The sequence below is a fragment of the Xenopus laevis genome, chromosome 8L (assembly GCF_017654675.1).
Source record: "Xenopus laevis strain J_2021 chromosome 8L, Xenopus_laevis_v10.1, whole genome shotgun sequence".
Taxonomy (NCBI): Eukaryota; Metazoa; Chordata; class Amphibia; order Anura; family Pipidae; genus Xenopus; species Xenopus laevis.
In genome coordinates this window covers 92,851,918-92,869,187 of record NC_054385.1, presented here as the reverse complement: position 1 = coordinate 92,869,187, position 17,270 = coordinate 92,851,918, and the positions used below count along the sequence as shown (strand labels likewise).

Genomic DNA, 17,270 nt, shown 5'->3' with positions numbered 1-17,270 from the left:
ACAGGCCTGGGGTTTCAGGTAAGTCAATACAATCACTTCGGGATCCCTAACATTTGGCACCCCCAAATGTACGAAGCCTTTCCTTCTCCTTTATGCATTTGCACCAACATCTCTAATAAAGACATCCATACAATTTTAATGTACCCATCCTATTCAAATTGATCTAAGCATAAGATCACTAGCAACTTTTTGCTAGGCATAAACCAACGCTAGCAAATCTTCGCTATGTAATGCTCGCACTGAAGAAGTATCGCTAGCAAAAAGTTGCCAGCGTTTGGCGCCCAGGACGCAACTTCGCATTTTAGGTAATTAGCGTAGTGGTAACTAATTTGCGCCTGGCAAAGTGTGCGAAACGGTTGCTGGCGACTATTCGCCCCTTTAGTAAATCTGCCCACTGATGGGAAATGATAATATAATGAAAAAAAAAAAAGTCTTGTACGTTAAAGTAACTAAATTTCCATAAAAGAGCATTCTGCTTATATTTATAATATCAATGTAATCATATCCACGTATCACTGCAATGAATGAGGTTTGAAAAAATCCTTTATTGTCAGACTATCCAAAGAAACATCGAGATCTAACAGGTTTCTAAAGAAGCTGGTACCCACAATGAATTGAAAAAATAATCAAAGGGATCAAAGCAAACTGCCCAGAGCATTGTACAAATAGCAAAGGCAAAACCTTACATTGGGAAATAGGGACAGTTACTGTATTGCTACTAGTTGCAGCTCTACAGCAAGCATCCTCATATGTAACAGCCAATGTCGGACTGGGACACCAGGGGCCCACCCAAAAACCTTTGACCAGGGGCCCACTAATTCAGTGTCGGACTGGCCCACCGGGATACCAGGAAAACTCCTGGTGGGCCAAGGTGTCAGTGGGCCCTCATGCTGCTAAACTTTTGGCCTATTTCATGGTCCTGACTTTTCCTATTCTATGAGAACAAAGAGGCTAAAAAGATGAAATAATAGATTATAGTATGTAAAGAAAACAAACTAGCAGAATAGAGGTTAATTGAGGAGATAAAGAATATTAGTTCTGAGAGTGGGCCCCTGGTCTAAGGTTTTATGGTGGGCCCCTGGTCTAAGGACACTCTTTGTACTATTATTCTTCCTCTCCTCACTCAACCTCTATTCTCATAGTCTCATTCTTTACATACTATAATTTATTATTCCAGCTATTTAGTCTCTTTGTTCTCATACAAATAGGGAATGACCATGAAATAGACGTGTATAGTGTGGTATGATGGCTGACCAATCAGATCACTGCATTAAACCCATAGGAAATAAAAGGCACTATTTTTGCCCAGGAGCAGTAACTGATAGCAGCCAATAAGACGTTTAGTGACCGTTAAATTCTACCTGCTGATTGGTTGCTATGGGTAAATGCTCTTGGGCAAACTTAGTGCCTTTTATTACACGAGACTTGACCATGAGGGCCACAGCTGACCATAAAGAGGTTGCATCATTATTTAAAGCAACACAACGTAGTACAGAGCAAGCATCGGGTTCCCATTTACAGCCCATTAAGCTGTAGTAGGTCTGTGCAACCATCAGCTGGATGTTGTTTAATAATAGCTGTTAGTAGTAATAAAATTACATTTTCTTTCTGCATGCAGCTAATGCTCTCCAGGAGCCTACAACAACTGTAGATCAAGGCAGTGACCTTTGCTTATGTCCACCCAAAAATCAGCTCTGGCACTTTATGATTAAGTTGAACTGTCTTTTATAAACTAAGGGGGATTACACCAAACACAGTAAAGCATGGAGTTCTGAAACATGGGCTTGGAAATATATTTCTACTTTCTTCACCTCTCGAATAATGGATATTGCTCCTCTAGAGAAAAGATCTAATATCCAGCAAGCAATAGATCAGAATTTTATAGATATTCCATGATATAGGGAAACTTCTCTGAAGGTCAAAGACAGGCCAACCCATTTTTTGTTAGTAAACGTGTCTAGATTTTTCAACCTATGATTTATTTATTTTACTTTGCTCCTACTAAAACCTAATTTTTTTAAAAAAAATGTTTTTATTTGCACCTTAATTCAATGCATGAAAACCCTAATTTGTAATTTAAGATACACTAAATGGAAAGCAGTGCATAAATGGGTGGGGGGATCAGTTATTATCATAAAATCTTTATTTACCTGATGCAAATAATCCAGTCATGTTATTGGTTCCAGACTGATGGCATGTGCACTTGGCTGGACTATGTAACTATTGTTTAGCTGAAGGAGGATCTCTTCTGTTATCTCCACCATGAGTTAGTGACTTTAAACAGGCAGTATACCTCCATGTGCAACATGAGTTCAATGAATAGGGTTTGCAGTGGACATATATGTTGCCTGTTGTTTTAATCAAGAAATCTCCCAAACAGAGCAAACACGGAAACTGAAGCTACTCCATGTTTGTGATAATTAGATTACCAGTACATGTCCTCCTCCATTCACCCTTAGTTGTGACTATTTTGTTAGCAGAAGTCCATTATGCAGGGAAATTATCTGTGTACTGGTAATTCAAGTATCAACCTTGCAATATCCATGCACAGAGATATTAGCTTTTGATTTTAATTTGCCCTGTTTAGCGCAAGACACACAATAGGAAAAAAAGTAAGTTCAGCACAAACTCCTATTCATTTAATTTAATCTGAACAAAAGACATTATGTGGGCATAGCCAGTTGTGCACACAGAACGCATTCTATGCATGTTTGTATTTATAACTATAAATGGGAGCTCATGTATAACACTGCAGATAAGGAATGTTCTGTTACACATTACAGCAAAGGGAGTGGAAGATCAACTCTGCTTTTCCTTATTGAGCTGCCTGTGCTTTTGCCAGTAGCAGGGACATCATTTTATCTACACTGATTTACTGTTCCTGCAGTCAGGGAATGTAAAATAAGTGTTACATGTATGTTGTTATTGGGAGTCACACTCACAGGCTTGGGTTTGTTTTAATAGAAAAAAAAAACACTCACATCACTGTTAAAAGGACAGTTCCTAACATGCACTCATTGCTAAAATCTACACACTAGTGATGTGCTGGTCGAGTAAAATCTGACCTGCACCTGACTCTAACCCGCCCTCAGCCCGCGCCCGCCTGTGCCTGACTTCCGGTTCCTTTTATAGACCACCGATGATGCCACAAAAGGGCCGGGTGAGCAGGCGTGCGTCTATAAAAAAAGGAAGCCGGAAGTCGGAAGCCCGGGCAGTGCAAGGTGGCAGGCGGGGAGAGAAGGAAGAAGAGCTCAGCCCGGACCCCACCACCCGCAAATGGGGGTGCGAGGTCTGCCCGAACCCACCAGCCTTGCGGGTCCCGCAGGTATTGGCCTGGCCTGCACATCACTACACACGCTAACAAGGCACTAAGTTTGCTTAGGTGCAGTAACGCATTGCAGCCAATAAGATGCTTGCTTTTAATCAGACAACTGCTGATTGATTGTTAGATCCGCAAGATAATTTGCACCTTTAATTAAATATTACCCTATCAGAGGCAGTCAGCAATATTCTTCCATTTTAATTATAAGTGAAGCCCAAGGCGTATGTGGCAAAGTGCAATTTTAGTGCTATGAAAGTGCTTTGTCAGAACAATTTTTTTAAAAACAGAAAGGTTAAAAAGACTGATTTTCACAAAATTTACCAGAAGAACCCCCACACTCAATTCACTTATGTTCTTAGTATTTCTCAGAGAATGTTGCGGAAATTATTATTGCATAACATTCCCAACTTATCAATGGCATTGCTATATATGAAGGTTTTTTCTTATGATAGTTTTATATCACATTTATATTTTTAAATAAGAATGGTGGCATGGTGTTACTGACCAGTGGTAGAAATGGTACTGTAATGAACCACAAGTTACACAATTACACAAAAAAACTGCAATCATTTTTTAACTGAACATCTCTCCTTGTGTCAGTCAGCTGCAGTCCAATATACACAGCATGGGTGCAGTTATTTATAGACAAAGCCAATAAATGGCTACCATATTTCCCTTTTTTAATAAAAGGCATTCCCTTTTAAAGGAAATGCTATTTTCAGATTTTCAGGAGTTTAATATATGTGCCTAAGAGTCCAGCAGATTATTATTTATATTTAGTGGCATAAAACTAATAAAAACAATCAACCTCATGAAAAATGTAACATCTATTGGATTTTGCATTTCTGCTGTGGGTGCACGGTTATTTGACTAAGGCACAATGTTATATTCCCTATGAGATTTCAAGGTGCTTAAATTTCCAAGAAGGACAAATATTCAAGTGATGTGCACAAAGACTCGCTTATTGAGAGTTTCCATTGGCTTGAGTGATCAAGGGTCAACAAACGTAGCATGCTGTAAAACTCCCCCAGGTGAAGTGTGTGTGCTCACAACTCTGCATTGCAATTTACACTTTCACCAGTTAGCAATCCCCCCCCCCACACCATTTACCCCCCAGAGGTCACACACTTTATTCAATATTGAAGGGGTTATTTATCAAAGGTCAATTGTTTTTTTCAACGAAAAATGTGAGTTTTTGAGGGTATTTTTTTGGTCAAAAAAGATTTTTCAGGTTAAAAAAACAAAAAAATGTCTAAATTTATTATAACCCAAACCTGGAAATAGCTCAAATCCAAAAAAACACCTGTCATGTAGAAGTCAAAGGCCGAGGTCGCTTGAACCATTTGAATAGCTTTCATGATGTTTGATAAAACTCAATCAATTAGATAGTTTTGAGGGGTTTTTTTCCGCCAAAAACTCGATCAACTTGAGTTTTCGGGTTTCTCAACTCAAATTCACTGATTTGAGTTTTTTACATTCGAGTTTTTTCTTAAATTAGAAACCATTCGTTCATTGAGTTCATTCGAGGTTTAAAAAAGTTCACAAAGCTCTAAAACTCGACCTTTGATAAATAGCCCACTGAATGTTAGCAGCAATAGACAACATTCTTCTTTAATCTCCCCAGCACATTTTCTGGGTGCCTGCACTTATTTCTCCTCCCTATTGCTTGGGTGCTCCTGGACTGCGGTAACCCCAGTGCACATGTGCCTATACATGTCATTATAATGACTGGAAAGTACTTACAAAAAGCAGTTTAGAGAGGATGCAGTACATCTGCACAGGGCACATGAATCCTATGTTGTTTCAAGACTTTCGATGGCCTGTAAGTTAAAATGCTATTTAAATAATGAAGGCTGTACCAGATCAAGCAGAGAGAAAAAGAACAACATTAGTATAAACAGATGCTTCTGATGGGATTAATCAACATTCCTGCTGAAAGGACAAGGGTAGGGTTGCAGGAAATGATAAACGATCCTAAGATTGTGCAGTGAGTTACTTGCCTCCCAAAAGAAGAGTAGCAGTAATTATTAATACGTCTTATTGGACAAACAGTCAATTGCAGGAGAGATGCTTTCAGCAAGACCAATATGTCAATGAGTTTGTCAAGTCTAAAGAAGTATTGACCAGCTAAATGGACAGTTTACACTTAAAAAAGGATGAAGGGCAAAAGTGTTGCAGATGAGGCAGGAAAGGGAAAGTGGTGCGTTAAAGATTAATGCCTAAGGAGGTGTATTACAAAGAGACAATAATAATTAACCACTGTGACCTGTACAGAAATGTAAGTGTAATGTATTGTATTATAGTGTTTTGTAAGTGTTGCACAATTTAGCCAAATAACATATATATAGATGGAAGAATGACAAAATTCAGTTTTAAGGACTATTAGCTCAAGAACAGCAGAAGTTGATTTTTCTCCCAGGCCTTGCATTTTATTATCGCTAACAGCCAGGCCTCACCAATGTGTCAAATCACTATGAAAATGTCCCTTAATGTTAAGGCAGAGTAATGGTCATGTAACATGTTGGCAGGGAGTAGAGCAAGGAGCCTGCCTGAGCCATGTCAATTCTACAAGCAAAACTCACAAGAATCAGCTCATGAGGAAACCGGATTAATGCACATGACTATATTTCTAGACATCAGTGTAGATAAAAATACAGTGTAATACTTACAGGACTAACAGTTCAAAAAAAAAACACTAGTTAAATAATTGGTACTGCATGTTCATTAAATTTTACTTATGCATGCCCTCTTAATCTTCTCAGTGCAGCCTTTCCCGTAGGATTGAACCCCCTGCCCTACCCAGTGCCACAACTCCATATTACTGTAGCCCATTACCGAATTTTTAGTAGTATCCCTTTGTTTGTGCCGTACTAAAAATTTCTGGTAATGCATAATTATTTTTAATATATAAATCTCATTGCTAAAGCAACAGTATAATTCAAATGCTTCTAATTACAACTAAGAATGTTTTTCCAAATAAAAATAAAGGTTAAATCTGTATAGAAAACAGGATTTGTGAGGGCAGTTTGAAAGACGAATAGAATTCTTTTATATGATAACCTTTACTTTTAGTTTAAATAAAAATCTCTCCCACTCAGCAGTTCCCCTGGGCTGTAGATACATACCAGCTTGATTTTTTTACCCATTACTTTTTGCAGGAGGGCATTTTAAATTGCTTGGTGCCAACAGAGCACTGAAGAGCAAATGCACATCAAATCCATAATTTTTATTATGTTATTTTGAAAATCCAAAGAAAAGAAAGTCTACTGCTAAAATAAAGTATTTATTTCTAGAGTATTTTGACTTCAGGGTTACCAATATTTTTTTTTTGCTTTTAACAAAATAAAGTGTTAGCAGGACTTTGCAAACATAATGTGTACAAAAAGCAATACAGGTACCATAATAATATTACACATTTGTTGTGAGTTGTATCAGAGTATTAGAGAGAAAATAGTACAATACAGAAGAGTAGTTTTTGACGTTACGTACTGTGACACATTGACAAATACTGTTTAGCTATGGCCTTGGTAGTATGAACAGTATAGGAGCATCTGGTATACTATGTAATCCAGAATCTATGGATGCATTGCATTTATGATGATTTTGTAAACCTTAAAATGAAAAACTTTTACAGAACTAAAATACTTTACTGGTATGATTCCAGATTTTATAACCTTAGAAATGCTTACTGGATTGTGCTTCTGTAGGAGATCTGACATGCAGATTTAAAAATGGCTTCATCTATACAGACAGCCTTATTGTAGGCATTCATTCCAGATGAGCTCCAGAAACATTTATACATAGTAGATACATGACCGGGTCCATCAAGTTCTACATTTTGTAAAACATGACTTTTTGAGGTTTTTTGTAAGGTCCCCATACATATTTTACATGTTATCATATGCAGCCTCATGGGCCTCTTCTGCAGTGTAAACAACCCCAACCTTGCCAACCTGTCTTCATAATGGAGACTTTCCATACCCTTTATTTTAGACTAGTGTGTGTACATTATCAATTAGCAACAAAAAACCTTCTCACTCATATACTGTGTTATACTGTTGATGACTTCTGCCAGAAGATGTCAATGTCCATGTTCTTGTGTAATTCTGGGAAGAGTCTCTCCTTCTTTCCTCTGAATGTTGTAAGGAGAATAAAGTATCAGCCATGCTTGCGGCATCATACTGACTGACAAGAGTCCTAACTGTCACTGCACCTCCAGATTACACAGATACTCTGCTAACACTTTATCGGCTTAGTTCTTTGGACTATCTCTATTACAATAAGCCATTCTAAATACTGGAGAGCATAGTATTTCTAGATGAGGCCTTTCCAATACTTTGCAAAGTAGTCAAAATATCTTCACCACCTGTGAATCTAAAACGTTGCTGGTGGAACATGTGAATGTAAACCTGGTATTTGCCCCAGGGTATTAAAATAACTTAAGTTCTGTGGTTGCCAAGTTGCTTCTATGATTCTTTAATATCTGGCATGGTGTGCTAATGTGGGGCTAATATTTAAAAAGGGAAACTAGTTTAGACTTGTCACAATAGATTCTAATAAGGGATGCTTTACTGAAGCACATTGCATTTAATTTAAAATGACAATATTATGAGTTTGTGTCAGCATTGTTTTATCCATGATTGATCTTGCCAAACAAATGAAATTGCCTTCTAGAGGGAAATGAGCATAAAACTAGACCTTGGGGTTGCAGTAAATGTTGTCAACTTAGATTTTATTAAACCATTTGATACAGTACCAAAATTAGGAAATATGGGGTGTGGAAAAAAAATTATGCACTTGTAAAATATAATATGAATGCTAGTTATACTCTAAATATAAAGCCTCTATAAAGGGAACCTGCTCAACCCCAACTAAAATCCTTAGTGTGGCTGCCTGTTAAGGAAAGGATAGCATATAAAACCCTTCTACTAACATTCAAAGCCCTTCACTCCTCTGCTCCTCCCTACATTTCTTCTCTTGTCTCGCTATATGTTCCCAGTCGTCTTCTCTGCTCTTCTCAGAGCCACCATGTCTTCACACCATTCACATCCACTGCCACCTCTCGTCTCAAACCCTTCTATATTGCTGCTAGTGATGGGTGAATTTATTCGACAGGTGCGAATTCGCGGCGAATTTGTGCAATTCGCCGCCAGCGAATAAATTTGCGAAACGCCCGCGAAAATTTGCGTCAAAAATTCGCCAGCGTCAAAAAAAATGTTTTCGAAAAAACGGACGCCGGCATCAAAAACGGGCACCGGCGGCAAAAAACGAGACGCCGGCGCCGTTTCGCTAATTTTTCGCCGTTTCGCAAAATTCGCGCTAATTTTTCGGTGAAACGGCGCAAATTCACCCATCACTTATTGCTGCTCCTTAGCTCTGGAACTCCGTCCCTGAATTCCTCTGTAAGGAATCCTCTCTCAATCTCTTTGAGAAATAACCAAGAGCCTACCTTTGGAGCACTAAAACATTAGCCTAGTCCTGTGCCTACTGCTTATGCTTTACCTTATGCACTTTTTCATCTCCAATTTGTGCCTGTATGTTAGCCTCCCATCCACTTAGACTGTAAGCTCTAAGGGGCAGGGACCTCCTTCCCACTATGTCTCTTACCACATAGCACTTGAGCTCCTTGTCCTAATATAAATGTATATATTTATTATGTGATTTGTCTTCCCTGTGTATACTTTTATATATATTGTGCTTTTATGTAGTGTACAGCGCTGTGGCTCCTTAACTTTACAAATAAAGTTATACATACATACATAACTGAGAAGGATCTGAAGGTAACTGTGAATAACTGATAGCAATTCTAGATAGTCGGTGTCTAATAGGGACACATTAATCAATTTTGCACACAACTGAATACCAAATCATCCATATAACATTTGGTCAAATACTAAATCCTAAAAAAAATTTAAATTCCGTATTTAAATTTAAGAAAAAATTCTTCCAAAAATACTAGCTTTTATCTGTCCATTGCATTAATGTCCTGTGAGATTCTGGCTTTAGATTAGATTTTGGCTGAACAGTAAAGGTCCAAAAAAAGGTATCCTGAAAAGTGCCAGGGCTTAGCTGAACACAGCAATCAGTTCTATAAAAATAGCTTGCACTTGAGTGTCAAAAGTATTATTATGCATTATAGATTCCCTGGTGTGACTTCTCTTTGTTTATGCAAGGATACAATTGTGGGCTCCATCTTTAAAAAATAAATTATTCTATTGCCTTCATATATATTCTCTTTCTTTTCTGAGGGAAGAGAACCAAATCCCATTACTTTGCCAATGACACATAATAAAATATATCCTTGTTACAATAACCCTGCTATACGGTACCTCATGACAGAATTTCCAAATGCCCTGTGTGTTGAAAACATGAGTTGAAAGATATTCAGAAGCAGGTCTTCAGTGTTATTTTGTAAACAGGCCTTTGCTTTTTTGTTGTATCATCAAGCTGAAACTCCCCCGTAAAAAGCTGATGAAAGAAAGAAAAATGGTAACCAGAAGAGACACTTTCTAGAAGGCTTTAAAGAAGAGCGTTAGGTCTTGAATAACTCCCCTGCCACCAACGCAAGATCTTTTCATGCTGTTCTAGAAAAATATCTTAAAACTCAAAACAGCAGCACAATGTTTAGTACAGAGTATACCTCACAGCATGTAATAGTACATGAAGCACTTTTCTGCAAATATGAAACAGTATTAATCTTTAGAAACAACATACGTGTCAGCACATACCTGTCAGCACATACTTTGGGATACCTCTACTTTTTCAAGATATAAAGCCTATTCTTGATGTTTCACATTGTTGATATGTTGTATAGTTTGTAAAATGTGATATGAGAATGTGTGGATCCAAGCTTGCCATGAACTGCTATGACTCATAAGGTTACAGAATACCAGGTTACCAAGACTGTAGTAAAAATTGCAACAGAATGTAAGGATATGGAATCAGAGATTCATACTCTTGTCTGTACAGGCATTCCCTGTCACTGAAACACTATTCAAATGAAAAATACTATATAAATAGCATAGCTCTTACACTTGGTATTGACTAACACATTTCCTAAATTATCCAAGAGTGTGAAATTAACTACCAGGTGCCTTGCCTTGTGCAAAAACATTCTATAAAATTCTTCAATATAAAGATTATAGTATACAGTAAATGTCTTCCTAAGAAGAAGTAGGTAGGTTCTCAGAATCATGAAGTCTGCTTTGACATACAGTCAAGGTTTATATTGTAAATGTTTAAAGGAGTATGGCAATGCATGATCCCCTTCTGTATTTGGACAGAGGTATCAAAATCACGTCTTTCCCCTTTTAGTTTTATTGTAATATACAAATAGAGTAAATTGAATTGTTGTATATACAGTGTGACCATCCAAGTTTTGGTTTTCATTCATGATAATGGGTCTGAAACTCCTAAAAGAACTAAAGAAATGCTCCCAGTGTAATCCAGAACTACTACAAATTTTACTCAAAATGGCTCTTTAAAGGCTTCAGTTTGGAGGTTAAGCTTAGGGATCGTCATAAATGATCAAAACAGCACTTACTCAAATAATATCTGCCAGAAGACGATACAGCAAGATTGATTATTAATCAGAATATACAGACTGCACTGGGTCTGTGGATACAAATCTACACAGTTGTTACAAGGAAACAAACAAAGCTGCTCGAGTTCTGGGAAGTAAGGTGGGGGGGCTCCCCTTGTCATTTGAAAGTATGATCGTTTCCCCGCACAGCAGTTAGCGACCTAACTGCGTCTGTCAGAGCAAGTAAAACGAAGGGTGAATTCACTGCATACAGTCAGATTTCTTGTAAAAACTGTACACATTTTTTAATTAAAGTATATTGGAGATAGGTTCCTTTTTCATTAAAGAAAGTAAAAATGGGATTTTATTTTTTTGCCTTTACATCCCCTTTAAGGCTGCAATATGATTCCAGTGCATCTAGTTTTACACAGTATTTCCCCATTTGGATAACTGCCCATTCTAATATTATTACATCATATTTAATTTAAAGCATTTATGTAATCAACTAGACCTCATATACGTCAGCAACTTTATCATTCCAAACTTGTAGATAATACATTTTGGCAAAGTTAGACACTTCTGTTTCTAGACCAGTTTAATAAAACACAACCATGAATCATAAATTCTTAATTTCTCTGTCCACCTTGGAAAAGGTAAACATTAATCTGATACTCATCGATAAAACAACCATCTCCTGGTTTCGCCTTTGGCATGAGATTACTATATAGGTACACAAGTGCTTTTCTTCTTCTCATTTTCTTAAATACCTCAGCTGTCCTATCACCACTATCCTTGATGTAGGTCTACACTACCAATTAGAATACAAGATCAGAAGGGCAGGAATCTTTTTTTTTTATTGTTCTGTGAATAGCTACACATTACCACTAACTGTTACAGTACCATGTTTCAAATGATGGCTTACTAAGGCCCTATGTCCATTTATGATGCAATACAGAAACACTGTTCTAAAATAGAACCATAATTTCTTAAAGCAAAAGCACACTTATGCGGACCTGTCACCTACACATAAAAAGCTGCCTAATGAAAGTCCTTTGCAAATTAAACATGGAACACAAATTATTCAGTAAAATATCCATACCTGTTATAAAGGTGTTTAAATATCTGAGCTGTCAATCAAATATTATCTGCCCTGCCTCTATGCCTGAGGCATAGAGGTGGGGCAGTCAATTACTTTCACTTTCTATTTAGCAATTCCTACATGTCGCTGCACTCCTTACATTTCCCCTTCCCTCCTTAGGCAATATAATAGTGTAGAGGGCACTGTGCATGGACATTAGGTCCCCCATTCTGGTGCATACACAAAATTTTGGGGAGATACACAATTTTACACAAAATTTAAATAATAAATATAGTGTAAATAAAGTTTATTTTGCACAACTGAAGTGATAGTAAAGAATCTGGAATTATTTTTTACGGTGACAGGTCCCCTTTAATAGATGCATTAAACCAAGTGCTTTTTCTATGAGAATAGCTGTACAACCTCACAATTTGATGTCTGAGAAAACAACGCTTTTTAATTTGCAGTGAGTAGACTATTTGACGTTTCTTTTTCCAGGCATAAGACTTCTCACTCTTTAGAGGGTATACAAATCAATATTTGCATATATTTGCTTAATTGGTACCTGGTTATCTTACATGCTGGCTATCTTGTTCAGAATACTTTCTATTTACACAAAAGTTGATAGAAAGGCTGAGAAGGCAGGACACAATGAAATTAGTTTACAGTATTGGGCATAAGAAATGTTGTTCTCGTTCAGTGTGGAGTGTTTCAGGTCTGTCTTCTCTTCATTAACTGGTGTTTCTAAGAGTAGAAAAAAAGGATGGTATGCAATAGATCTCTCTCTATTTTCATGCCGAAGAGGACTGGGCAGCCATTAATCCTAACATGAAAAACCTTTTTAGTGACTGTAATTTTCTGTCACGAAGGTTTTATCCATTTTCTTCACCTACACTGTAATATATTTTTCAGGGGCTTCTCTCTGCTCTTTTGGTGAACACACTGAGTACGTGGGATATGTTTAGTGATGCTATGCATATGTTTCAGGCTCTTAATCAAGATCTAAGACCATTTTATGTTGAGTGCTTTTGTGTGTTCTTTACTTTCTGGAAGGTGGTGCACATATCCCTCAACCTTGCATGGTTCACATCAGTGAGTTTTCCCATCCCTTCTGTGGTTTGCTAAAAGCTTGCCACTATGACCCCTGGAGGGGGTGGCCATTTAAAGCTTTGAGGAGGGTCAATCTGATGGGAGCATAGGGGTTGGGTTATTCTAATAGTGCTGATATGGAGTTAGTCCAGGAAGGGGAAAAAAATCACAGTAAATATGATACTCTACTATAAATTATATCAGTGACACACTTCCAAATTATTTCTGGTTTGGTTTGCTGTTGATTGATTTTTGCAATGCAGTATTTGCATGCCTTCCATCCTTTTCTCTGGATCCCAACCAACTAATCATGAAGTCTGTTGCCAAGCTAATTTTCTACATCCCATGCTACACAGTTAGCCATCAAGATCATTTGGCTGGAGACAGCAGACATAATATGGTTCATACCCTGTCCATTCAAAAACAGCCATCCACGTTCAGCCTTATTTTATAATTAAATCAATTTTGTCACTGGCATCAAGTCTTTTGACAAGTCTCCAAAAACTACCCATGGGTGCAAGCGATGCAGTGAACTGTTAACATTATTAATCTCAATGTACAGTATTTTTAAGCTGTGCAATCCAATTTATTTTAGGAATTTTATTAAATATATAATTTGTAAGTCATTGCCACCAAATACTTGCACTCATTCAAATAATTGTAAAATATTTGTATTTCCATGGTAGTCCTAAAGTAAAATCACATATGCTAAATGCATTTAGTTCTTGGCAAGGGAGACACGTTAAACCAGGGATTTTAAATACCCTTGCTTTAAATTTTTTAAATTGTAATTCACAGATGCTGTAGAGCAATTAGGCAACCTTGGACAGCCAAGATACAGGTGTCCAACATTAGCACACACACACACACACATATATATATATATATATATATATATATATATATATATATATACACATACATACATACACAGTCATATGAAAACTGCCTGCATAATAATTTACTCCACTTTCAACAAAAAAGCTAACAGTGGTATGTCTTTCATTTCTCAGGAGCATCTGAGTACTGGGGTGTTTTCTGAACAAAGATTTTTAGTGAAGCAGTATTCAGTTGTATGGAATTAAATCAAATCTGAAAAACTGGTTGTGCAAATATTTGGGTACCTACCCTTGTAATTTTGCTAATTTGAATGCATGTAACTGCTCAATACTAATTACTGGCAACACCAAATCGGTTGGATTAGCTCATTAAGCCTTGAACTTCGTAGGCAGGTGTGTCCATTCATAAGAAAAGGTACAGTATTTAAGGTGGCCAATTGCAAGTTGTGCTTCTGTTTGACTCTCCCCTGAAGAGTGACAGCATGGGATCCTCAAAGCAACTCTCAAAAGATCTAAAAACAAAGATTGTTCAGTATCATGGTTGAGGGGAAGGCTACAAAAAGCTATCTCAGAGGTTTAAACTTTCAGTTTCAACTGTAATCAGGTCTGGTAGGCCAAGAAAAATACCTAAACAACCTAGACAACCTAAAGATCACCTTCAACAACCTGCAAGAACATTTCGCTGCAGATGGTGTATCTGTACTGTACATCGTTCTACAATTCAGCTCAATTTGCACAAAGAACATCTGTATGGCAGGATGATGAGAAAGAAGCCCTTTCTACACTCAAGCATTAGTCACAAAGTTGAAGTTACACAGTGGTTGGATATTCCAACAAAACAATGACCCAAATGACCCAAATGACCCAATAAACACACTTTGAAATCTACAAAGGCATTTATGCAGAGAAAAGTACAATATTCTGGAATGGCCATCACAGTCCTCTGACTTGAATATCATCAAAAATCTATGGGATGATTTAAAGTAGGCTGTCCATGCTCGGCAGCCATCAAATTTAACTGAACTGGAGAGATTTTGTATAGAAAATGGTCAAAAATACCACTACCCGACACTCATCAAAGGCTATAGGAGGCATCTAGAGGCCGTTACATTTGCAAAAGAAGGCTCAACTAAGTATCTTTGTGATATCTCTGTTGGGGTGCCCAAATTTATGCACCTGTCTAGTTTTGTTATGATGCATATTGCATATTTTCTGTTAATCCAATACACTTTATGTCACTGCTGAAATACTACTGTTTCCATAAGGCATTTTATATATTAAAAGGTAGTTGCTACTTTGAAAGCTCAGCCAATGATAAACAAAATTCCAGAGAATTAAGAGGGGTTCCCAAACTTTTTTTCATATGACTGTATATATATATATATACTGTATATATATATATATATATATATATATATATATATATATATATAAATATATATATATATATATATATATATATATAATATACAAGGGTGCCCGGGACTGTGGGGAGGTGCTGGAAGTGGAGGGAACTCTAGGACTGGCTATGTGGGGGGAAAGGACTGGTTAAGGTCACTAAGGGAGGGCTGATATAAAAGGGGGAGTCGCTTACCCTCGTAGGGTTGCCAACCCTACAACTAACCGCCACATCTTAGCCCCACCCCCTGGTGACCCACCCCCACAAGGTCACTGTCCCGCTCCCAGTCCGGAATTTAACCAGAAGAAAGGTGGCAACCTTATACCCTCCTCATCTTGCAACGTCACGGGCACCTGGAATGATGTGCACGCTTGGCAGCGTGTCTGGTCTCCCATAATGGCAAACGATTACCCCCCCATTATAGTATCAGGGTCGGACTGGGGGGCCCGGAGCCCACCAGTGCTGCTGTCCCATGGCCCCCCTCCAGACCCCTGCCCTCCGCCGCAAGTTTTCTTTTTACGTGCAGTTTTTATATATCATGGTGCGCAGTCAATATTCAAAAAATACATTTTCATTCTATCCTCATTAAAGGGGCCATCTTTAATCAGACAAATATAAATAAAGCAAATAGATATCCATGTCTACAACAATCGTTGGTTTTACATTTGTTGGCGCATCAGACTGTAATACACTGATAATTAAATGAATAATTGGATTTCTATGTATTGTTTGATAGACCTATAGAAGTGCAGTAAACTATCAATGGGATTATGAATGTTTATGTCTGTGCTTGTATTTGTGTGGATATTGTTTACAGTATTGATTTAGTGTTTTACACAAGGTTTTCAAGATACCTCCACTGGAGCACAAACAGATCAATAAATATAACTGCATCATTAACAGAGCCAAATGAGGACTTAACAGACAGACATTTATTGGTGCTGGGGGATTTCAGATGCGCAGCAGTTTTATTTTTAAAGATTTGCAATATCAGTTAAAGGAAGTGGCTTTTACCTGAGAAATTTTTAAGGCTGATCTCTATATTAAACACAAAAATCAATGTGGACACTTAGCTAGTGTAAAAGCCCAGCTATTTTATATTTGGGTTACACTTACGGTGGTAATGTTATATGAATAGCATAGCAACTGAACGGTTTCCCAAGAGTTGTATATATGTCTGACCACGTTAACCGAAACAACATGTTTCCATTCTTCATTTTTGGCAGTAGTTTAAGCCATATTACTATAATTATATAATCATAATCTCCCACCATGCGTTGAATGCATGTTGGATCTTTAGCGGTTTTCTACTATTGGGGTATTTAAGTCTGAGATACATAAGAATGGTCCAAAGAACCTATAGAGCCAATTTTACATTTAAAGGCATATTTGACTCCATTATATGCATGGCAGGAGGCATTAGGATGATGAAACTGATCTTTCCATTAATATCGGTTAAATACACCACTGTGGGAAAATCAATATCTTAATAGTAACCTGGACCCTTGATTACTGCTCTGTACAGGGAGCCTTGACCGTATTAGATTTAATGGAGGGTGCAGTCTCCAGAACAGACACCACTGGAGTGGTCTCGTAAATTCCAGTTAACTAGTGCAAAGCAAGCCAGTTTGGTCCTGAAATAGGAATTATAATACAAAATGTTGAGAATGTTTGGCACATTCCGCCAAAGCGACCCCACCAGCGATCAACCGGACTTCTTTGCAAAGTTGATGGTGACAGAGAATTGCCAAACGGATTACTGTGTGCATTGTCCCACTGTCCCACTACCATGTGCAGAGGGTGCTGTGTGATATTGCCATCACTGTTAATCTTTCGTATAACCAACAGAGGGCGGTGTGTGATATTGCCATCACTGTTAATCCTTCATATAACCAACAGAGGGCGCTGTGTGATATTGCAGTCACTGTTCTTATTTCATATAACCAACAGATGGTGCTGTGTGATATTGCAGTCACTGTTATTCTTTCATATAACCAACAGAGGGTGCTGTGTGATATTGC

At 37.6% G+C, this 17,270-nt stretch overlaps 1 protein-coding gene across 2 annotated transcripts in view; it reads right to left on the bottom strand.

The window, feature by feature from the left end:
* The window catches only part of kcnh5.L (potassium voltage-gated channel subfamily H member 5 L homeolog), a 218,288-nt gene that overhangs the window by 168,566 nt on the left and 32,452 nt on the right, over nucleotides 1-17,270 (bottom strand). The window contains exon 2 of one of the 2 annotated variants that reach the window (XM_018230657.2): nucleotides 9,652-9,790. The exons of the other annotated variant lie outside the window; for it this stretch is intronic. The gene's annotated coding sequence lies outside the window, so the exon portion shown is untranslated. The remainder of the gene's footprint in view (nucleotides 1-9,651; nucleotides 9,791-17,270) is intronic. 2 annotated transcript variants of the gene reach the window in all.